We start from the raw sequence: 25508 nt of genomic DNA, 5'->3' as shown, positions 1-25508 counted from the left end.
TAGACTACCCCGTCAGTATTCTAATTAACCGCTCTATCTCAGAATCTACCATCCCTCAAATATAGAAACAATCTGTCATAACCCATTACATAAAGGTGGAAATATTAATGATTTAACTATCAACCCATTTCTATTCTCTCACCATAATCTAAAATACTGGAAAAGTGTATACACACTAAACTACTTCAATATCTTTCTAACAATAATCTCCTCGTCCCAACCCACTATGGCTTTCACCCTGCTCACAGTACAACTATGGCCTTACATTGTTTTACTGATACTGTCAACAAAGCTCTGGACTCTGGTGTATTGACTACAGTAGTCTTATTAGACCTATCCAAAGCTTTCTACACAGTATCACATACTAAACTACTCTAGCAACTAACAACACTAGGATGTTCCGAACAGACCCTTACCTTGCTCGCAAACTACCTGAGCAATAGACAACAATCTGTCAGATGGCAAAACAAGCAATCTGGCTATTTGGTCAATAAAACAGGAGTCCCCCAGGGGTCAATTCTTGGACCTTTGCTTTTTAACATATTTATAAATGATCTCCACAAAGTATCCATACAAAGTTCACTGATCCAATATGCTGCTGACTCATCTATCATATCCCCGCTAATAACTTCCCTGATATCCTACAAAAAAAACACAAAACACATTCACAATCAGAGAAACATGGCTAAATAGATCACAACTATTACTAAATGCTAAAAAATCTAAGCTACGTCTATTCTCATCTAAGCCACAACCACAGGACTTTAAAATTTATTTGCAAAACAATACTGAAATTGAAATTGTAAAGATAGCAAAACTACTAGACATTACATAGATGACAAACTTCTTTATTATATTAAGAATATGATGTTAGAAAGATAAACACAATTTAAACTAGGCAAATTCTAAAGACAAACTCTACATGGACAAACCAACAAAAATAAAACTGGCAGGTACCCTCTTATTTCCTTCCTTTCTCTATGGTCCCCCTATCTTTGCCAACCTGCATACATATTTAACTAACAAATTATAATCATGCTACTATAAAATTGTAAACTTTGCCTCGGCTTTACCAAACCGCACACACCAATGCCAGGCCATTAGGGCATTGAAATGGTTTGAATTCCCCCAGTACCTCCAATACACCCAGCTTACTCTTGCTCACAGTCTAATACATAACCCAGAGAACTGCCCTGCACTTCCAGCCTACAATCCTACATTCTCTCCTGGAATCTTCAGTCTACTGATAAACAGCTTCTTATAGTATCCAAGCCAAATTAGAGAGCAGGACAAAGCTTATATTCCAACTCCATAGCAAAATTATGGAATGCCCTGCCCCCCTCCATTAGTCAAATTGAGTCCATAAAACTTTTTTCAAATTCACCCTAAAAAAACACTTCCTTAACAATCAAATCTGTCACTGTGCTGAAAACTATAGACCACCATAAACAATTTCAAAGACTTCACTGACTACTTCACTCACTTCACTAACTACTGTGACTCTTTAAGTATGAGTAAAAGCTTGTTAACCCACTGAAATCCTTCAACTATTATATATCAGATTGGTATCTCAAACATTGTCTTGTCTTTACAACCATTAATAGGCTATTTTAAACTCCTTCTAATGACGTGCTTACCATGAATGTACTATCTGTCTTTTCCAATGTGCAAAGCACACCATTTAGAATTCTGTGTATGTACTGTTAACACCTAACTAGATTGTATAAAGCTTTCACAGTGTGTGCTACTAATCTCTTAGAAATGTATTGAAATGTATAGAAATGTTTAAAATATGTATACTCCATTTTTTATTGTAAATAGCACTTTTTTCTAAAAATATAATATCTGTAACTGGAGCTTTTCTCCCCGGGCCTCCACTGAAAATGGGTTTCTGATCCAGTGGACTTTCACAGTCAACAAATGTCAATAAATAAATAAATAAATAATTTCAGGATTAAAATGTAATTGGAATAAAATGTACCAAATCAGAGTATGTATAGATCACAATAAGTTTAATAACCAGATTATAATTAGGAGAACTAGGGATAAAGTCTTTGGATAGCAGAATATTTTGGTTTGCTCATAGGTTCATAGATGTGTACTAGGCTAATGGCCCTGGAGCCTTTACAAGCCTAGCCCATAGGATTACCCTGGCATTGTGGCACCTGACCTTAGTTCCCAGTGCCTCTGTCGAGTAGAGCCACTGGAGTAATCCCAGGGGTGAATTTTCTATTTCCCATCCACTCATCAAGATTTCGCTTGAAGAGGGCCAGTGTGGCACTCTGCTTAACATGTATGGGAAGTCAGTTCCATAGCATGGGCAGTCTCTGGGTTATGAACCTGCCCTCCAGCTTGTTTTGTTGATTGTGGTAATGAGGTCGAGGCCTCTGGAGCATGTAGTGCGGAGGGATTGGTATTTCTTTAGATGTAGCATTTCTAACAGAGCTTGGTCAGACATGGCTTTGTAAGTCAAGCAGAGATTGCCTCGAGGTAGGCAATATGACACAGAGAATAGTTGGAGTGTTTTGAGTCTATCCATATAGGACAAGTGTTTAAGGCCTAGGATCTTCTTTGTGAGGTAGTTTTGCAGCCTCTCCAGTTGTTGCAGGTGTCTAGTGAGGTACATGCCAAATGGGGCATTATACTCAATGGCTGACCTAATGAGGGAAGAGTAAAGGAGACTATGACTTCTTTCTTCTTGGATGCAAAACCCTTAGTAATGAGATGTGCCACATAGAAGGACTTTCTGACCACAGTGGCAATGTGGTGATCAAAAGAGAGGTTGCTGTCAACCTGTGTTCCCAGATCTCTTATGATGCCTTCTGTGTTCAGTGGACTATCATTAATGTGGTAATTCATGGGAACCAGGTTTTTCTCAAAGGGGATGACAACACATTTTTTGGCACTGAGCTTAAGGCAATGGTTCTGACACAAGTCATTGGTCTCAGTGAGGCCTTTTCTGTAGGATGTCAGCATCATTTAGGGAGTTAATTATGGCTCCCAACTTGCAATCGTCTGTGAACTTTGTCAGCCAGAGTCCATTTGTGTTGGCCTGGACTTCAGAGAAGTAGATACCAAACAGTATAGGATCCAGGTCCAAACCCTGTGGGACTCCACTCATGACTGGTTGGCAGTCTGACTTGGAGTCAGCTACTTTCACACTGTGGGTTTTATCTGTGAGCCAGTTTGCAACCCACCTAGAGATATAGGGGTTGATGCCTACATTAGTGAGTTTTTATATGATTCCTGAGTGAGGAATGGTAGCAAATGCCTTGGCCAGATCAAGATAGGCTGTATGAACCACCTTGCCTTCATCCACAGCTCTCGTGACTGACTCAAAGAAGTCGACCAGGTTGAGCAGGCATGATCTACCCTTCACAAAACCAAATTGTGCGGGATCCAGAGTTTGGAGATTCCCTATATCCTTGTTTATTAGGTCCATGATGATGCATTGCATAGCTTTGCATATCAGACTTGTCAGGGTAATGGGGTGATAGTTCCCAGGGTCTGTAGTCACTCCTGCTTTGCGGAGAGGGATGACTGTAGCAGTGTGTCATTCGGTAGGGACAAAGCCTGAAGTGAGGCTGCGATTGAACAGGGCACACAGGTGAGGTGCCAGTTCACTGTGTAGTTCATGTAGAACACAGTCAGGGATATTGTTAGGTCCTATAAAAACTGTATTCCTGTCCTTGGACAGTGCTGTTTTAACCTGTGCAGCAATAATACTGGGTGACTGGCAATCTACTGGTATTGTGATTGGTCCTTTGGTGGGGAGAGAGGGGTAAAGTTGGCACTGAATCTATCGGCCAGTATATTGACAATATCTGTTAACCATTGTGCAACAGCTGTGAGCAAATCTGGGTATTGCTATGGAGATTCTTTACATAACTCTAGAAGGTCTTGTGGTTGTCTTTACTATCTGCTGCAATTCTGTTTTCATAGCTAGCTTTAGAGGATTTGATGAGGGATCTCAACTTTTTGTTGAGGCTGATAAGGGAGTTTTTCCAGTCTTGGGACTTCACCTTATTTCGCATCAGTTTCTTCCTTCTGCTGTAGAGTTTGTTTATGGCATGGGACCACCAGATTGGCTTCCTTTTTTTGGAGGAGTGCGTCTTAGTTCTATTGGATATGGCGAGATACATGCATTTATGTACGTGTTCGTACAGGGCATTAGTGTATGATTCGGTGATCATGCAGCTGTCCTCCAATTGCATGGGTGCCATGAAGTTAGCCACCTCTGTTTTTAGAAGCCCAAAATTAGCTTTGGAGAAATTTTTCATGGTGGTTATCTTTGCAGGGGTGGGGTGGGAGGGATGTGGATTTCCAATGTGATTAGTTTGTGGTCACATCTAACCAGGGAGGAATTGACTATTGGTATAGAGCAACGGTCACCCTGATTCAAGAAAACTGCATCAGAGTTATATTATAAAGTGACCTCTTTGCTAAGGCAGTTGTCTTCTAAGGTATGTTGAGGGGTACAAAGGATTAACTTATTACAAATGATTATTCTACCTAGATTTCAATATGTTAGCCAACATCTACATTACTTCAGGATTTCTACTTTCTGGTTAAAAAACTTAGAGTATTTGTAACAAATTTGTTTCAAATGCTAGAAGGAGTAAGACAGCTAAATATAGGCTAAAGTGGCTATGGAGGTGGGAAGGATGGAAATGCTTGATTTAAGGTTATATGCATGGCAGCTGCAATGACTTTGGTCTTCAATTCTGATCCTGCAAGACAAGATCTGGAATTTAATTTGAAAAGGGGTAATGTGATGATGTTCCGGGAAATTAGATTTTGGATAAGTTTTACATGTGGTGAAGCAGCCAAGGGAATCAGTCTCCAGTATTGTTAAAATGGGCATTTGGAACAAGAGAGTCTTAATACAAGGATCTCCTGCTTTTGGAAGAATTGGTATATTAAAGGTATAAAACGAGTGGAACATTTCATGAATCTGTTTGCACAGGGAAGTTATGATTTGATGAAGAGGGTAGTTTTTAAGGAAAGATTTGGATTCCCTGAGGGAATCTAGATGCAGTTTGAATAGCTAAAACAGGCAGTTAGACCCTAGTTAACTATGAAGGGTTGGCTGGATACTGTTAGGGTGGTGGTGCATGTTTTCACACTCTTACTGGCACTGATATAAGGACGCCTAAGGTTAAGTTTACTTGTAGTGTTTTGTATAAACTGTTAATTAAGAAATTTCATGGCTCACTCATGGAAGGTTGAAAAACAAGATGGAAAGGCAAGAAAGGAGTCAATTTCTCCAATGAGGACTACAGGAATTGTTTACATTTCAACATCAATTTTATTTTTTTTCCAGGGTTGTGAGATCATCACATGAGGTTAATTCACAGATGGTTTAAAATGCCAGCACATCTGAGAGATGTAACTGGCAAAGATGAGGGGAGTTGTTTGAGGAGTGGTGTAATATGCTTTGGGAATGTCACAGCATACATGTTAGGAGGATTGTATCGGAGAATGGGAAACAGTTTTTAAAAGAAGACCTTGGGGACATAACAATTATGTCTACTAGGGATAGGCAGGGTAGAATTTGGATGGAGTTATTCAGAGAAAGTGATATTGTTGGTATTGGATGGTTGTCTTAGAAGCATGATTGCAAAGGCCTAGAAAGGTAATATGGTTTGGGAGCCTGAAGTCATTGGCCAAAACAACATAATATCTTATTCCAGGGTGGTAAATGCACAAGAAGGCAGATTAAGATGTGATCTACAAAGCATGTCCATAGTCAAGGATCAGTATTGTCTGAGCAGCTCTTTGTTTGTGGAAGCTGCAGGAGTATAATATGTTGTCTTTAAGCCCTCTGGGGCATACTAATTCTTTAGTACCCTTCTAACTAGAGTTTCTTACTGCACAGCACTTTTATATAGTTGTTGTGATCACACTTTTAATGTTAGTAGTATTTCACTTTCTTCTGCATTTCCTGCTACAATTATCATGATTTGTTTGTTTGATATAGTCTAATAATCTAATAAAAAGCATTTAAAATGAGTAGAAAGCACCACACCCATAATCAACAAAGCATTTATGCCAAATAAAAGTTTTTTCTTAAATACAGTGTTTTAAAAAGTGAGTCCTCTCTCCCTAAATATACAAACTCTAGGACTGCTCAACCTTGGGTATGAGGAGGAACTTAAGCAAAAGCGTGACCAAGAAATCTTCTTTAATCACAAAAAACTGAGCACTTTCATGAGAATATAACATACACTTCATCAGAAAATTCTGATGAAGTGTATGCTATATTCTCACGAAAGCGCTCAATTTTTTTGTGATTAAAGATTTCTTGGTCATGCTTTTGCATGGGTTGCTGCAGTTTGTTGGTGATATTTATGAGGATGAACTTCTTTACCTCCAGAGTTCCATGCTTACACAGATTACATTGCTTATTGTTCAGCTACATATTGAAAATAGTTTAAGATTGATTATTCCCATTTTGATAAGCATCAGTATGATACCTACTTCATCAATAATATCTGACTTTAAGAACATTGACCTAACTGAAGCCACTTTAAGAACTTGCTGTCTATCCCAACCTTAAGATTCTGATAAACAGCATAGGAGTCACTGCAGAGGTATTCACCACAGAAAGGTTCCTTTATCTCCCATATATGAAGATGACACTTACTTGACTAAGCAGACTTATGTTCTTTCCTCTATTAAAAGAATAGCTTTGTTTCATTAAGTTTTGGCCTTATTCATCTGAAATGCATTCTTATTCATCATCATCATCATCATCATCATCATAGTCATCATTATCATCCTTAACCTCTTTTTTCCCATTTTCTAGATGGGGTTGAGGTGTCACATCTACTTTTGCCACCTCTCTCAGCTCAGTGCCACTCTCCTGTCTTATTCAACAGTCATACCTGACTGCTGCAGGTCTTCTCTCTCACAACCCATCCCTCTCTTCCTGGACGTCATTGTTTCCTCTTGCCTTTCTCCTGTCTCTCCCAAATTCTCTACATTAAACCATATTCTGCTTTCCTGCACATGGGCCTGAACCACAATAGTTATTCTGTTTGACCTTCTTTGCAATTAGAGAGCCTTTGGTTTCTGCTTTGAGGTCACCTTTTTTTTTCATCTGTAACACAGTGTGCATCCTACAACCCATCTCATATACATCACCCCCCCTCACCTCTAGCTTCCTCAGCTGTTCTGCCTTCACTGCGCAGTTTCTGTAGCATACAGCAGTACTGGTCTCATCACTATTTTGTATATCCTATTTTTCATCTTCTTCAGCATTCTTCTATCAAACAATCCCTGGCACTCTGTGCCAGTTGCCTGCAGTCCCTCTCATTCTAGCTTGACTGTCTGCATTCAGGCTTTCCTTCTTCAAAACCACCCCTCACAGGTATTTGAACTGTTAACCTGTTCCACTATTTTCCCTTCCATTTTAGTTTTCTCTGTAATCAGTTACTACCAATGTGTCTTCAGTTTTGCATTCCATTCCCCTATCATTTGCTGAAGGTCCTGTTCAGAGTCTCCTTGTAATGAAATAATGTGTGCTTGCAGTATTCTTTTAATCTGTCCCTCCCACCTGTTTGCTAATGTAGCCTATCACCTGTATGAGCAGCAGTGGGCTCAGAGCCAAACCCTGCCATGCCCCCTCTCTTACTGGTCAGACTTGTGCTATTGTGTCCATGTATGTAATCTGCACTAATTTTGCCAATGTTTCTGGGACTTTAAACAATTACAGGACTGCCCAAATCAGCTTTCTTGGGATCTTGTCATACTTTCCTTAGGTCTAGGAATTCAACAGGACTCTTTCCTCATCTCTAGTATTTTTCCACTATCTTTATGCCTGGAAGCAGGATTACTGTTAAATGATCGAAGATGCATTCTTTCGAATGCATCTTGATCGAACTTGAAATCACGAAAAGGCAAAATAGCAAAACGGCATATAAGCAAATTCTTTCCCTGGGAAAGAAACTGCTTGGTCGCTAACGTTACTTTGCCATTTTCGTAACAGTTGGTATGTTTAAGTAGAGGGTGGGGGGCACAGCCCCCCACTTTGTTTTAATTTTTAAAAAAATTTTTTTTTTTTTTGTTTGTGGAACAGAGATTTTTTCCAAGGGAAAAAAATCGCAGTTCTATGCATTCGAGCTTGTAAGCTTTCGCTTACATGGGTTTGATAAATCATCATTCTGTTTTTTAAGTGTTCGATGATTTAACATAGACCCCGGGAAACATTGTGTCAGTTATGCTGCATCCTTATCTGAATCTAAACTGCTCACCACCCATCTTATTTTCTACTGCTTTGCATATTATCAGTTACCCTCTCCAGCACTTTAATGCAGTGTGATAGCAGTTTTAATATCTTTAGACTGCCCACAGTTGTGAAGGTTTCCCCTGGTATTGCATACTGGCACTACAATGCTTATTTACCCATTATCTGGCATACAGCTTTCTCTACATACTGCTAGGAGTATCTTATTATTTATTTGTTATAGTTTGTTTTAGAACAAAGGCCCATGTTGTACTTGACCTCATTTTTAGACAGGGCTGTTCTGTTCTTAACACCTTATTGCACCAGAATACAAGTTATATTTGAAAAATATTCAAAGTTTAGAATAAGATATAAGAAGGCACAGCTTGTAAAACTCTGGTTCTGCTTTGGGTACATATGAAGTTTGTAAATGTGTAACTAAGCTGTGATACTACAGATTACAAGACAGTTATAGATGTTTGCTCATTTTGTTTTCTTTTTCTTAATAATTGTTGTGGTTGCTTGTGGACATTGGAATTCATTTGTGATGAGAAGTCTCATTGGACACACCCACCGTATCTTCTTGTCTTAGTGTTCATTTCATTTATTCACAGCATTATGTCACTCACTTTTTTACAGAATTTATTACATTCCCCGCACTGTATTCAAAATCTTCTTTCACCTCCTCCCTCTGTAGAACTCTTTGCCTACTCCAGCACATATCAGTATCTGCCCTCTCCTTTTACCCTACCCACTCTGATTTATCCTTTCTAACTGAAATAGTCCCAAGCTATGTTGCATCTTTCTGGACAAAAAATATTTGACATTTTTGTTTTAAATAGAGCCTGTCAAATCTTCTTAACTTACCCTCATACCTAAAGCATTTGTACCGCACCAGAAGAAAAAAAAATGAAACCTAAAGAACAGTGCCACAATAAAAATAGTTTGTGCTAAAGAGTTTGCCATTTGCACTTCTTTAGTAATACATATGGCTCCAGAGATATGAACATTTGCTTGAAATGTGAGGACATAATTTGATTGTATCAAACCATTGTAGGCCATGATGCAAACTTCCATATCCCCTTTGGGGAGAACGAGTTAAAGAAACATCTCTTGGTTCAAACCCTTTTTAAAGAACTAAATGCCGACATGTAAGCACCTTTATTATACTACAATTGTCTTTCATATCCATATTATCTGAAACAGAAATGTCTCCTAAAATGTTAGCCTTCGGTTGGCAAGCATTTAAGGAATGGCATGCATTAAACTGCACTGCAAATTAAAATTCTTTATGTTTCTAAGATGCCCCTGCAATCTAGCATGACATTTCCTTAGTTTATCAATTTTAAATAGTCTTCAGGGGAATCAAATGACATAAATAATAAATTCTGTGCCACAAGTAAATCTGACCCGACAAACACATTGCACATTATTAATAATTTTTGTTTGAGCTACAAAATTGCATATGCTGTACTGTCCATATCTGAAAGTGCCTGTTGGCTGACAAATTCCTCTAGCAAAAGAAATGTTTGTACTGATTCTGTTATGTACCAAAAGTAATGTAGATTATGTTCTCTTTTGTAAGAATTTACTGGCTTATAAGCTAAAACAGAATAAAATATTTTTGAAGCAGAGTTATTCAGTTGAGACAACAGATTTTCATCAGTTTTGTTAGTAAAATTTTATCCAACCGCAATCAAAAATAAAAAAAAAATGGTGATTTAGTGAAAAACATTATTTGTGAAAATTGGGACTTGTCTTATTTTAAATACATTGAGAAACAGCTTAGATCTTGCCCTCAATTTATTTTTAGAAAAAGAAGAAACTTAAGTGCATGTTTTGGGTACAACAGAGGGAATTCCCTGATTATTGCCACACAGATGTCTATAGGAAAGTGTGACAGCTGTTAGCAATGTATCTTCATTGATGGTCACACACAAGTTTTAGACAGTAACACATTTCCAGAGGCCAACTGTAACACTAGAGACATGGTTTACATTGCTTCCTATATGTGGTACCCTGCATTTTACATTGGGAAAACAGGATACTTAAGAAAGGAATTTCTGAATATATGTATAACAAACATAATGACAAGACTGCTTTGAGAAATCATGCTGAAAAATTTAGTCATTTTATGAAATGTATCTTTTTTTTCTATTGGACAGAATTTGTACAGACCAATTTGTTGGGCCATGGGAAGCAAGATTGGAAATTAAGGAACTACTGTGGTAGTTGAGGCTTCCTTGTTCAAACAAAATGATCAGTATTATTTGTATTTTAAAATGAAAAGATTTCCGGTATGAAATGAATTGGATAAGAGGTGATCTTGCATTGCATTGTTATGCATGGTTCAACATTATATGATTTAGACTTTGATGAAGTCATGCTGGTAGAGATGAAAGTGCTCAGTCTAATAAAGGTTCTCCAAGTAACTGCTAAGATGTGGTGTAGTTTTTGTCTGAAGCTGAAACAGTAGATTAGCTATGTCACCACCGATACTGTATGCTGTGAATAATACCAATCTTCCTACGTGAGAAAGTCTGATGTGGGTGAGCATTTGACAGTATGAAGCATGCAAAACACATTATTAAATATTCCAAAATATGTTCTCCTTTTAGAACGGGAGTCTCCAAAGTCTAAACCACAGCAAGAAACACCTGAGAAAGTACGGAAATACTTTCCTGAAACTTGGATTTGGGATTTAGTTTCAGTGGGGTAGGTACAGTTTTCTCTTTCTTCTTTAATGTTTTAATTTAATCTTTATAAGCAGTAACAACCAGTAGAAGCTTGGTGGGGACAAGATGAGTCCTGCTGAAAGCATATAGCATAGAAAGCCCACATTGGTTAATTGATTTTAACCAGATGGGTTATAGGATTACTTTAAATGTTTTTCAGTGTCAAAATAACAGATGGTAATAGCTTCTGAAATGTTAGATTAACAGTCAGATAACTCTGCGACTATCTCAGTGTAACAAACACTCATAATTTTTTAATTAACTTGCAACCATCTGTTAAAACGAAGGTATAGGACTAGCCATATTTGACTTTTCATTGTTAAATTGTAGAAGGAATAAAATTACATACCTCTGAAATGTCAAGGAATGCAAGTAAATTCTTATGAATTTTAATCCACTTTTATTATAAAATTACTGAATTTGCTTAAAAGACCTGTGGTCTGTATTCCATACAAACATTTATAGCCATGCAACCATCAAAGACATGAACCATACTAGCTATCTCAGCCATTGTGTTTCAAATGAGTCAACATATTTAATTCTGCAATACTAGTGAGTGTAATGCAGATATCATTCAGAGAATGAGGAAAGAATCCCTAGGCACACTCTCAGTGGTTGAAGTTGTGCTCGAGGCTGGAGCTCTCAATGAGATACAGTTTACAAGGGGAGGCTAGGCTTTCATTAAGTCACAAGCAGAGACATGGACAAAAATGGCAGAGTCCATTGCAGCCAAACCCTTAAGCAAGTTCTGAATTGCATGCCCTCTCATGGAAATGTCCATATACTGCTTTTTATAAGGACAGGGTTGCATTTAAAATTAATTCTTCCTTTATGCTCAAGGTAAGCACACAGTGCAACCTTAATCAGTCTATAACCTATGAGTCTTCCTCCTGAGATGTACCAATAAAGGAAAATACAGATCACAATGTCTGGATGTATTCAGGCAGCTTTGTTTTTTGACAAGAACTAAGGAATTCAGAAAAATAACCAAGTATTATCCTTTTCAAAGAAAAGAAGAAAAATGTCATATGTGAATAAGCTGTCCCTTTCAAAACGGTTGCCAGAGTGTATCATTTACTGCTATTAAACCATTTATATGCCATTAACATGCAATCACGGAGTGCACACTGCCAGGGCTTACACTGCCTCAGCTACCTTCCTCAGAAAACTTCCTCTAGAATAAATTTGTAAATCAGCTACATATTTTTTATTGCATACGCTCACCAAACATTGAAGTTTGAATATTACGCCATGTACTTACCAGAATGATAGATTTAGTAGTAGTTATTATAATGTGCAACACCCAATAATATGAAGATCTTCAGGACTTATAATATCAAGTCAAACTGATGTGTACAGACAGGATCAACTAGAATACATAAGTTATGTTCTGACCACAATGATGGATTTAGTTGGTCTCTGTCTGTACAATGTAAACAACCCACTCAACAGTACCCTTATTATAAATTGTCTTTTCCAGAGGGCCTTGGAGGTGCACCAGAGGCCTGCTGATTAGCCAGCTATGTGAGTGCCACCTTGACATTCCTTTTTGACTTGAGACTACTCTGTAGTGTTCTTCTTGTTTTGGGCTATCAGATGATTGATGACTCTACTTGATCTGGAGAAGCTAGTTAAGACCAAGGAACCATGGATAACGGGAGGTGATTGAGCTATGAAAGACTTGTTGTTTCAGTGTGGGAGGCACTTTCTGCAACCAGTCTATCCATTTACAATGTACAGGCAGGGACCAAGAAAACTTATCTTACTGGTTAGTACATAACTTAGGTTTCCACCGAAGTTTGTCCCAGGTGTGTTCCTTATTAATGACTTTGTGTCTGATGTTATACAGGTACTTATCCTTCTGGTAAGTACATAACTTAGGTTTCCACCGAGGTTTGTCCCAGGTATGTTCCTTATTAATGACTTTGTGTCTGATGTTATGCAGGTACTTATCCTTCTGGTAAGTACATAACTTTGGTTTCCACTGAGGTTTGTCCCAGGTGTGTTCCTTATTAATGACTTTGTGTCTGATGTTATGCAGGTACTTATCCTTCTGGTAAGTACATAACTCAGGTTTCCACTGAGGTTTGTCCCAGGTGTGTTCCTTATTAATGACTTTGTGTCTGATGTTATGCAGGTACTTATCCTTCTGATAAGTACATAACTTAGGTTTCCACCAAGTTTGTCCCAGGTGTGTTCCTTCTTAATGACTTTGTGTCTGATGTTATGCAGGTACTTATCCTTCTGGTAAGTACATAACTTATGTTTCCACTGAGGTTTGTCCCAGGTGTGTTCCTTATTAATGACTTTGTGTCTGATGTTATGCAGATACTTATCCTTCTGGTAAGTACATAACTTAGGATTCCACTGAGGTTTGTCCCAGGTTTGTTCCTTATTAATGACTTTGTGTCTGATGTTATGCAGGAACTTATCCTTCTGATAAGTACATAGCTTAGGTTTCCACTGAGGTTTGTCCCAGGTGTGTTCCTTATTAATGACTTTGTGTCTGATGTTATGCAGGAACTTATCCTTCTGATAAGTACATAACTTAGGTTTCCACCGAGGTTTGTCCCAGGTGTGTTCCTTATTAATGACTTTGTGTCTGATGTTATGCAAGTACTTATCCTTCTGGTAAGTACATAACTTAGGTCTCCACCGAGGTTTGTCCCAGGTGTGTTCCTTATTAATGACTTTGTGTCTGATGTTATGCAGGTACATATCCTTCTGGTAAGTACATAACTTAGGTTTCCACCAATGTTTGTCCCAGGTGTGTTCCTTATTAATGACTTTCTGTCTGATGTTATGCAGGTACTTATCCTTCTGGTAAGTACATAACTTAGGAGTCCACCGAGGTTTGTCCCAGGTATGTTCCTTATTAATGACTTTGTGTCTGATGTTATGCAAGTACTTCTCCTTCGGGTAAGTACATAACTTAGGTTTCCACCGAGGTTTGTCCCACGTGTGTTCCTTATTAATGACTTTGTGTCTGATGTTATGCAGGTACTTATCCTTCTGGTAAGTACATAACTTATGTTTCCACTGAGGTTTGTCCCAGGTGTGTTCCTTATTAATGACTTTGTGTCTGATGTTATGCAGATACTTATCCTTCTGGTAAGTACATAACTTAGGTTTCCACCAAGGTTTGTCCCAGGTGTGTTCCTTATTAATGACTTTGTGTCTGATGTTATGCAGGTACTTATCCTTCTGGTAAGTACATAACTTATGTTTCCACCTAGGTTTGTCCCAGGAGTATTCCTTACTAATGACTTTGTGTCTGACGTTATGCAGGTACTTATCCTTCTGGTAAGTACATAACTTAGGTTTCCACCAAGGTATATCCCAGGTGTGTTCCTTCTTAATGACTTTGTGTCTGATGTTATTCAGGTACATATCCTTCTGGTAAGTACATAACTTAGGTTTCCACCGAGGTTTGTCCCAGGTGTGTTCCTTCGTAATGACTTTGTGTCTGATGATATGCGGGTACTTATCCTTCTGGTAAGTACATAACTTAGGTGTCCACCGAGTTTTGTCCCAGGTGTGTTCCTTCTTAATGACTTTGTGTCTGATGTTATTCAGGTACTTAACCTTCTGGTAAGTACATAACTTAGGTTTTCACCGAGGTTTGTCCCAGGTGTGTTCCCTCTTAATGACTTTGTGTCCGATGTTATGCGGGTACTTATCCTTCTGGTAAGTACATAACTTAGGTGTCCACCGAGGTTTGTCCGAGGTGTGTTCCTTCTTTATGACTTTGTGTCTGATGTTATGCAGGTACTTATCCTTCTGGTAAGTACATAACGTAGGTTTCCACCGAGGTTTGTTCGAGGTGTGTTTCTTATTAATGACTTTGTGTCTGATGTTATGCAGGTACTTATCCTTCTGATAAGTACATAACTTAGGTTTCCACCGAGGTTTGTCCCAGATGTGTTCCTTATTAATGACTTTGTGTCTGATGTTATGCAGGTACTTATCCTTCTGGTAAGTACATAACTTAGGTTTCCACTGAGGTTTGTCCCAGGTGTGTTCCTTCTTAATGACTTTGTGTCTGATGTTATGCAGGTACTTATCCTTCTGGTAAGTACATAACTTAGGTTTCCACTGAGGTTTGTCCCAGGTGTGTTCCTTATTAATGACTTTGTGTCTGATGTTATGCAGGTACTTATCCTTCTGGTAAGTACATAACTTATGTGTCCACCGAGGTTTGTCCCAGGTATGTTCCTTATTAATGACTTTGTGTCTGATGTTATGCAGGTACTTATCCTTCTGGTAAGTACATAACTTAGGTTTCCCCACGAAGTTTGTCCCAGGTGTGTTCCTTATTAATGACTTTGTGTCTGATGTTATGCAGGTACTTATCCTTCTGGTAAGTACATAACTTAGGTTTCCACCGAGGTTTGTCCCACGTGTGTTCCTTATTAATGACTTTGTGTCTGATGTTATGCAGGTACTTATCCTTCTGGTAAGTACATAACTTAGGTTTCCACTGAGGTTTGTCCCAGGTGTGTTCCTTCTTAATGACTTTGTGTCTGATGTTATGCAGGTACTTATCCTTCTGGTAAGTACATAACTTAGGTTTCCACTGAGGTTTGTCCCAGGTGTGTTCCTTATTAATGACTTTGTGTCTGATGTTATGCAGGTACTTATCCTTCTGGTAAGTACATAACTTATGTGTCCACCGAGGTTTGTCCCAGGTATGTTCCTTATTAATGACTTTGTGTCTGATGTTATGCAGGTACTTATCCTTCTGGTAAGTACATAACTTAGGTTTCCCCACGAAGTTTGTCCCAGGTGTGTTCCTTATTAATGACTTTGTGTCTGATGTTATGCAGGTACTTATCCTTCTGGTAAGTACATAACTTAGGTGTCCACCGAGGTTTGTCCCAGGTGTGTCCCTTATTAATGACTTTGTGTCTGATGTTATGCAGGTACTTATCCTTCGGGTAAGTACATAACTTAGGTTTCCACCGAGGTTTGTCCCAGGTGTGTTCCTTATTAATGACTTTGTGTCTGATGTTATGCAGGTACTTATCCTTCTGGTAAGTACATAGCTTAGGTTTCCACCGAGGTTTGTCCCAGGTATGTTCCTTATTAATGACTTTGTGTCTGATGTTATGCAAGTACTTATCCTTCTGGTAAGTACATAACTTATGTTTCCACCGAAGTTTGTCCCAGGTATGTTCCTTATAAATTACTTTGTGTCTGATGTTATACAGGTACTTATCCTTCTGGTAAGTACATAACTTAGGTTTCCACCGAGGTTTGTCCCAGGTGTGTTCCTTATTAATGACTTTTTGTCTGATGTTATGGATGTACTTATCCTTCTGGTAAGTACATAACTTAGGTTTCCACCTAGATTTGTCCCGGGTGTGTTCCTTATTAATGACTTTGTGTCTGATGTTATGCAGGTACTTATCCTTCTGGTAAGTACATAACTTAGGTGTCCACCGAGGTTTGTCCCAGATGTGTCCCTTATTAATGACTTTGTGTCTGATGTTATGCAGGTACTTATCCTTCGGGTAAGTACATAACTTAGGTTTCCACCGAGGTTTGTCCCAGGTGTGTTCCTTATTAATGACTTTGTGTCTGATGTTATGCAGGTATTTATCCTTCTGGTAAGTACATAGCTTAGGTTTCCACCGAGGTTTGTCCCAGGTGTGTTCCTTCTTAATGACTTTGTGTCTGATGTTATGCAGGTACTTATCCTTCGGGTAAGTACATAACTTAGGTTTCCACCGACGTTTGTCCCAGGTGTGTCCCTTATTAATGACTTTGTGTCTGATGTTATGCAGGTACTTATCCTTCGGGTAAGTACATAACTTAGGTTTCCACCGAGGTTTGTCCCAGGTGTGTTCCTTATTAATGACTTTGTGTCTGATGTTATGCAGGTACTTATCCTTCTGGTAAGTACATAACTTAGGTTTCCACCGAGGTTTGTCCCAGGTATGTTCCTTATTCATGACTTTGTGTCTGATGTTATGCAGGTACTTATCCTTCTGGTAAGTACATAACTTAGGTTTCCACCAAGGTTTGTCCCAGGTGTGTTCCTTCTTAATGACTTTGTGTCTGATGTTATGCAGGTACTTATCCTTCTGGTAAGTACATAACTTATGTTTCCACTGAAGTTTGTCCCAGGTATGTTCCTTATTAATGACTTTGTGTCTGATGTTATGCAGGTACTTATCCTTCTGGTAAGTACATAACTTAGGTTTCCACCTAGATTTGTCCTGGGTGTGCTCCTTATTAATGACTTTGTGTCTGATGTTATGCTTGATGATATCCTTCTGGTAAGTACATAACTTAGGTGTCCAACGAGGTTTGTCCCAGGTATGTTCCTTATTAATGACTTTGTGTCTGATGTTATGCAGGTACTTATCCTTCGGGTAAGTACATAACGTAGGTTTCCACCAAGGTTTGTTCCAGGTGTGTTCCTTATTAATGACTTTGTGTCTGATGTTATGCAGGTTGGTGGCTGGAGACGTTTATGAGTCAGGGAATAAGCATGACTACAGTCATGGTCTAACAAGTGCTAGCTTCACTTCATTCCTTCTACCCATGTAACACCAATTCTTGGGACTACAAACCCAAGGACAGAATACAGAATTTAAAAAGTCAGACTGAAAACAAAGTGCAGGAGAAAAACCCATTATTACAGAAAAATAAAACTAAGCTACCATATCAAATGTGGAAGTATAGCAGTAAAGGCAAATCAAATGCTTTAGACTATATCTAAATGAATAGAATACAGGGATATCAAGGTAATAATTCCCTTTTATCATGCACTGGCAGGGCAGCAGATGAAGTAGTATATGCCTTTCTAAAGACTTTACAGGAACTGGAAGTGGAAAGTAAGAATGCTGCATATAGAGAGAGACACATCAACGATGTTGAGCATGACTAAATGAAAGGTGATGAGATCTAATGTATTTATTTTTATTTCAAAAGTGGATTGATGGTATGCCAAGGAATGCACTGCAAAAAATAATGATGCAGTTAGGAAGAGGTTTTCAAGGTTTTGTAGGATAGCAGATTGTATGCAACCTTTTAGAACACAATGAATTCTTTCAATGGTACCATTTGCAGCTGGGTGGTATACTAAAGTAGGTATGTGTTGTATATCTCTTTCTGCAAGAAATGCTGGAAAATCTGCAGAGGTAAATTGACATCTATTACCTGATACAATGGTATGCGGATGTCCAAACTGGTTGAAGACTGAAGGGAGAAAGTCTATAACATTCTGAGTAGTGACAGAGGCAATGAAGGCAACTTCTGGCCACGTGCTGTGATAATTAATGAGTGTTAGGGCATAATGATAATACCAGATAACTATTTCAAATGGACCCACTACATCTATGGTCAGCTTTTGCCAAGGTTCGGATGGCAATGGAACAGGTTGCAAAGGTGCAACTGAAGGATTGGCAGTCTTGTGAGAAAATTGGAAGAGTTGACAATTTTTAACTTTAGCTGCAACCATGTCATCCATACCAGGCCACCAGGAGAGCTTACATAGCCGCTGTTTGGTTCTTACTATGCGTTGGTGGCCTTCATGAGCAAGAATCACTAAAGTGCGGCACAGAGAAACAGGAGCAATGAGACGAGTGCCATGGAACACAAACATCTTGTACACTGAGTTCATCATGTAATCGGAAATATGGACACATGTTTGTGTCCACTGCATTAAAAGAAGAAGGCCAACCATTGGTAAGCTGGGGTCACAGAGCGGACAACCCACTGCAGGAGGCAGAGGCAAATTCACAAGGTGACAGGACAGTTAAAACAGCAGACAACATTTCCACAAACTCACGTTCAGGTTCACAAATGTCTTCAGCAGTAGCAAGCAAGGGCAAGCGAGATAGACAGTCAGTAATGTAATTCTGTGATCCAGGATAATAAGCAACAGTATAGCTGAAAGGCAGCAGTCACTCTGCCCAGTGTACAGTCCGCGTGTCTGCCCAATCTGACCCTTTTGAGGACAGTAGCATGGTCAATGCTTGGCGATCAGTACGGAGAGTAAACTGTCAACCCCACAAGTAAATTCTCCATTTTTCAACAGCCCACACACACACATCCAAGAGCCCCTTTTTCAATTGTAGAATATTTCCTTTCAACAGCAGTATGATTCCTAGATGCAAAGGCAGCAGTCTGTTCTGTATCATGAGGGTGAATTTGAGCAAGGACACTCCAAGCCCATAATCAGATGCATCAGTAAAAACTACAGTAGGCAAATCAGGGTCAGATAAAGCCAAGGCTGGACTACGACTCGGCCACTTTTTCACTGACATAAAACTGTGCTGAGCTTCCTCAGACCAGGAAAATGGCATATCTTGGCAGAGGCAGGCACATAGGGGTTCTACAATGGTGGCAAAGTATAAAATAAACTTATTATACCAAGATGCAAGTCCAAGGAAGGAACATAACTTGGAAACATCAGTGAGAGCTGTGACATAGAGAAGAGCCTCAAGATGCTCCCGATCAGACAGTGTCCCTTGTGCTGTAACAGTATGGCCCAGAAAACACAAACTGGCCTGATTGAAATGACATTTTGATTAATTTAGCTGTAGTCCTGCATCTTTTATGGATTGAAAAACTGCTTGAGGTGACCGATCATGGTCAGCCTATGTGTGCCCCCACAAAATTATATCATATAAGTAGTTTGCAACATTTGGCAACCCCTGCAAAATTGTAGCAAGCACCTTCTGAGAAGCAGATGGACCAGATGCTAACCCATATGGTACCCTGCAAAACTGGAACAAGCCATCATGAGTAATAAAGGCAGTCAAGTCATAGCTGTCCTCATGAAGCAAAAGCTGAAAGTATGCACTTTCTAAATCAATCATATAAAACACTGTTGTTCCTTTCAGCAAGGATAGCATTTCATTAATGTGGGGAAGAGGAAAACTGTCCATAATGATAGCTTTATTAGGTTCTCTCAAATCAACGCGTAGGTGAATACCACCAGTTCTCTTTTGAACCACCACAATGGGTAAGACCCAGGGAGAAGCATCAATTCTTTCAATAATCCCAGCTTGAAGAAGACAGTTGAGGTCTGCACTTACATCCTGCTGACCTGACAGAAGTAAACAATGTAATTTTTGTCATTCTGGAGTAATAGAATCTAATACTTTAACTTTGTGTATGAAGCCTTTTGCACAACCCAGGGTCAGAGGAGGTAATAGAGCCGTAGAAAGACGCATGACAGGAGCCAAGTTTGTGGTAGCACATGGTAAGACAGTACTGCTGCTAAAGCACAAATGTAGACCCTTTATTAAATCCATGCCCAACAAAGTAGTTACAGACTCCACAATGAAAACAGATGCAGAGCATATAACATCATCTTTGGACACAGTAACTGGTAAGCAGCCAAGTACAGGAAGTGGAGCATTGAATAAGTCACTAAGTTAACTGAAGCTGGCAATAAAGGTTCCCATTGAAAGTGTGCATCATATATACATTTAGGCAAAATGTATATTGATGAGCCAGAATCTACAGTCAGATCCACAAGTGCAGTAGCAGTTGAAGTTTTCATTGTGACACTGCAACAGATTCTCTCAGATGATGAATGGTCACTTAAGTAAAGAATCTGAAGCTCAGGTAAGAAAACTTCCTGTGCAGAGCATGTTTGCAAAGTATGGCAAACACGTACAAAATGACCAGTCTTTCAGCAGTTGTTACATTTAACAGAAGCAGCAGGGATGTGTTTATCACTAGAAAGATGCTTATCAAATCCACAGTGATAACAAGCACAAAAAGAGGCTGCAGAAGGCATAGCAACTGTAGGCTGTGAAACAGGCGGGGGCTTGAAAGAAGGCCTGTGGCAGTGGCAACCAGAGCTATGGAAAGTCTGTACCGGGACTGGTCTATCACCCGAAATAATCTTTGCTTGGCTATCCACAGCTTCAATTTGTGTAGCAATTGTAATAGCTTTATCCAAAGTCAAGTCAGGTTCTAAAAGTAATCGTTTACATATAGAATGACTAGACATATGTTCCACCAACTGATCACATAACATTTTATCCAGTTTAGTATCAAACTCACATTTAATTGCTAAGTCTCATAAAGAGGCCACATACTGAGGAGTAGTTTCATGGGCAGCCTGAGCACGTTTTCTAAAAGCATGCCACTCAGCAACAACATTTCTCCGCGCAGCAAAATGAGCTCGTAAAGCCCTAATGGCATCCTCCATTGACATACTTTTGTTTGGAAGCATGTAAAACAGTCTCTGACCTTCTGTTCCCAGACCATGAAGGAGAAGTGCCTTTTTGTGTGCTTCCACCCATTCATCTCCTGATGCACCAACAACCAGCATGTAGTTGTTAAACGTTTTCAGCCAGGTATCAAATGTCATATCAGGTTCACCCGGGCATGGCAAAAATGGTGGAGGAAAAGGAGTAGCAGCAACAGCCACTGTAAACAAGCAGAAGCAAGTAAGTACCTCATCGCCAAATTATTCAGTTGCCAGATTATTAATATAGGCAGACTTCAAGTTCAGTATTAAAGATTTTAATCCAGCCATTCAAAGCTGCAACAGGAACAGAAACAGCAGTCCAGCAGGAACAGGAACATTCAGACCTTTTCACATCAACTAACTCTGTCTCCCTCTTTCTGCCTTCCTTTATCTTCACCTAGTGGCTCAAGACCAGAACATAACAAATTTGTGTTTTTCTGGCAAATCACTGGGATCATCTGAGGACTGAGGTCACTAAATAATGGCATTCATTTGAGTTTCAGACTTCAAATCCTTCAGAAAATGTTTGTTAAAACAAACCCTGTTACTCTAGTAACTTTCTAAGTTTATAAGAGCAATGTTTAAAATCTGTCCCTATTTTTGGGCCTTTGACCTCCCCCTTGCATTTTGTAGGACTTTGTCCAGATTTCTTATACTAAGAGGTTGAGAAGTATGGTGACCTATGTGGTAATACTTTTTTGTACTTCTCTGCTTAGTGGCCTCCGAAAGACATGCGTGAGTGGACGTGCCTTCACTGAAGGTTGGGCTTCGGGCTGGCAACTTGGCACCATAAAAAAATCGACTGCCAATCATTAACAGACCGGAGTTCCACTGTGGCGACTCCTAACTGGGAAAAGATGAAAAGACAAACAACAAACAACTTCTCTGCTTTTTGTCCATTTATCTGTTTGCATTTTTTAGTTTGTTCTGGGACCTTATTCATATAGCTTCATTTGTAGTTGTATGAAGATTGTATATTTCTGCAAGATTTTAGCATTTGTGAAGATAGGTAAAGGTTGCCAGCCTTGCCAGACAGAATTCTGTAGATAATTCTGTCATTTGTAAATATTAATGTAAGCCACAGGCTTGTTCTCTTAAATGTGAAAAGACTGCATTGGATATTGAGCTACAAAAATGTAACAACACTGCACTCTGCTGTAAGAAAGCTAAGTCAAGCATTTCATGACTGCCTTTGATGTCAAAATTCGGAGCTGATATGTCTGATGGGAGGCATCCTGCCTATTGTTTTAAGACCAGAGTTAATGGGTAGAATTTGCATGTATGAATGTCCTTTATTGCTCTGGTTTCTGACCAGGTGTAAAGAATGTAAATGTAGTTTCTGTTAACCTGGGAACACCAGAGAAGTGTGAAGAATGATATCATGTGAAGTAGCTTTGTGTTATCAATTTAGAGAGAAAGAGTCAGAGAGCTCAGAGCATTTGTCTTGAGAACATCCAACTTACCACCAGCACTGCTTTGCTCTATATGTAAGTTATTTAGAACTATGTTTTCTCTTAGAAATAGCTAGAAATTAGGAAGATTAGACTAAGTGTTTTTCTGTGATGTCAGAACTTTTCTACGGTATTTTTTTAAGTATTTCTCTGTGATCTCTGAACTCTTGACTGGCACTGTCTAGTAAGAAGTATTGTCTTGTGTTTTTATTATTTATTATTAAATATTTTTAAACCTTTCAACTGTGGCTGTTTTATGTAGAGTTAATTTAAGCTCTAGAGTACATTGCATGTATATAGTGATACTGTACCTAATCACTCTAATAAGCCTTGACTGTTCAGTCACTTTACCATCTGGATAATAATGTTGCACAGCAATAATTGGACACCCTTTCAGAAGGGCCTTTGAGTAGCTGATATTAGTGGGTGGTGGCAGCTGGTACTATTGTATAGTCTGGGTAAAAGGGGTGCAGCTGGAGAGCCTGTGCCAGCATTCCCCAGGAGTGTCTGTGTGGTTGTATAAAACTCTTATCTCAAAGTGTTTGTGTGTCAGCTACTTGGGTAGGGACATGAAGCACTGGTTGGACAGAGAGGGTGCTGGAGGTTTTAGCTGTCCACTAGGCTGAGATCTGGACCCTATAGCTGTGCCAGTGGGGAGTCTGATTGGGGACCTGGCGAGAAAGGGAGAAACCAGAACCAGACTGACTGTGATCTCTGTGTGCTCTTAAGGGAAATTGTACTTTACTGTGTGTGTATTACTATCCTTTCTCTATATGGACGCCCCTCACTGGTGTTAGTGGTGAGGACTGAGGCTCCTTGATTGCTGGGCCAGGGCATGGGTGTCACAGCATTGTTTATAGATTATATTGCACTTCTATTTCTATAAGTTGAATTATATGTAAAAGGTAGCTTTTTTAATTTTGAACCCAGTGTACATAAGGTTGTAGCTTCTTTAACAGCTGTGGCATGACTGTGATCTGCTGCTGGATTTGAGTCTTATTTAGTCATTTATTACAGTGTTACTGGTAAATTTCTGCATGGTTTGGTGCCTTAGTCTGTGTAAGTTTGTATTAGTGACAAGATTGTGAATTCTACTCCAGGGTGTGTGTTCAGTACTTTTTATAGCTATATATACATGCCTAAAGTTGTATTCCAGAAATCTATTGTCTTAATCTGTGATGGGATGGGAGTCATGTTAGTACTGCAAATTCTGCTCCAGGGTTTGTGCTTCAGTACTTTTTATAGCTATATATACCTGCTTAAAGTTGCTGCTAGATTAATGTGCCTTTTTGTTTACTTTGCTACTGTTTTTTCTCTGTTCTTTGAGTCTGCCCCCCACCCACACCCCCAAGGCATTGAGCTAAAAGTTTCTGTACTTCTAACCGTGGGACTTGAGCTCCAGTTTGAATTTTTTCCCCAACCCTCCCACACTTTTCTTGTTTGGTTTTAAAAGATTGTGTCTGGCTTCTACCCTTTATGGTATTCTGACTTCCAAAGTCCCTCTCTCCCCTCATTGCTATTGTCTACTGTGCAACCTACTGAAGTACTTTCTCACCCATTGTTTCCCATACATCTGCAATACTATGTGCCCACCCAGAAACCAATATGGCACTTGAGTAAACCTCCCTTACTACAGATTGTCTCCTACTTATTTTCTCAGAGTTACCATCTGTCTGGCAACATCATCACACTCTGAGGCGGCCCTGAGTTAATCCTGCTCCATACTTGGCAGACAAGAGACTTATTTTATTGTTTTGCCATTAAGTTAACTGTTTGCAGAGCTACTGCTTTATTTTTGCTTTATTTGCTGATTTTGTCTTTAAATCATTCTAACTGTCCCTATTACTTGAAATTGCATTATCAAGATAGTTAAAGTTTTGTTGTAGCATTGCACATATAAGAATTTTTCTTGGTGTTATTATATCAAGACGTTAGCACTGCGCCGTACAGACACAAATGACCAGAAATAAAATGTTGTCAATAAAACTCCCCTTTGAACTGAGACCTGTAACTTAGTGTGGCTAAAACAAAGCCATTGTGCAAACACAAGCTTAGAATGGCTACCTTGCACATTAAATAACACAACCTAACCTAGTGTAGTGCCAGAGCCCAGAGACATCCCAAGGAGACCCCTGTATAACCCAGTCCATAACCTACAGTAGCCACTCAAATGCAGGTCTGGGCAACATAGATATGCAATTTCCAAATGCCTCTGTAGCCAGCTTAGTAGATATGGGCATCCTGAGAAAATGTAGCAGTTGTCTCATGTTCACAGGCAACTATTTAATCCTTAAAATACAAACACAGTATGCAAGAGATGCACATACACAATTTCACAAAATCTTGCATACAAAATAGAATGTCAAGAACACACACACTGCATCTACCACACATAGTGTCAACCAGACACACACAGACCACCCTATGCTGAGGCACTAAAAAGCAATCGTCCCAAACTTCAAAGACCTTCTAAGCCTATAAACAGTAGCACCTATCCTCAGAAACCTCTAAAGCACTCACCACAAGCAAAACTAAACACCTAGCACAACAGATACTCGTACACCCAGTGCAGCCCCAAGCATAATGCCACCCAGCACAACACATACACGTACACCTAGTGCAGCCCCAAGAATAATGCCACCCAGCACAACACGTACACCTAGTGCAGCCCAAGAATAATGCCACCCAGCACAATACATACACGTACACCCAGTGCAGCCCCAAGAATAATGCCACCCAGCACAACACAGACTTGTACACCCAGTGCAGCCCCAAGATTAATGCACCCAGCACAACACATACTCGCACACCCAGTGCAGCCCCAAGAATAATGCACCCAGCACAACACATACACGTACACTCAGTGCAGCCCCAAG

The 25508-nt window shown here is 39.4% G+C and overlaps 1 protein-coding gene across 1 annotated transcript in view; it reads left to right on the top strand.

Moving 5' to 3' along the window:
• Positions 1 to 25508, top strand: part of LOC122808165 (alpha-2-macroglobulin-P-like) — a 686630-nt gene that overhangs the window by 1312 nt on the left and 659810 nt on the right. The window contains exon 2 of the mRNA XM_044079138.1: positions 10846 to 10942. The gene's annotated coding sequence lies outside the window, so the exon portion shown is untranslated. The remainder of the gene's footprint in view (positions 1 to 10845; positions 10943 to 25508) is intronic.

Source organism: Protopterus annectens, chromosome 8.part0, assembly GCF_019279795.1.
Source record: "Protopterus annectens isolate FY-2018-M chromosome 8.part0, PAN1.0, whole genome shotgun sequence".
NCBI classification, from domain to species: Eukaryota; Metazoa; Chordata; order Ceratodontiformes; family Protopteridae; genus Protopterus; species Protopterus annectens.
This window is presented reverse-complemented; position numbering and strand designations above follow the sequence as displayed.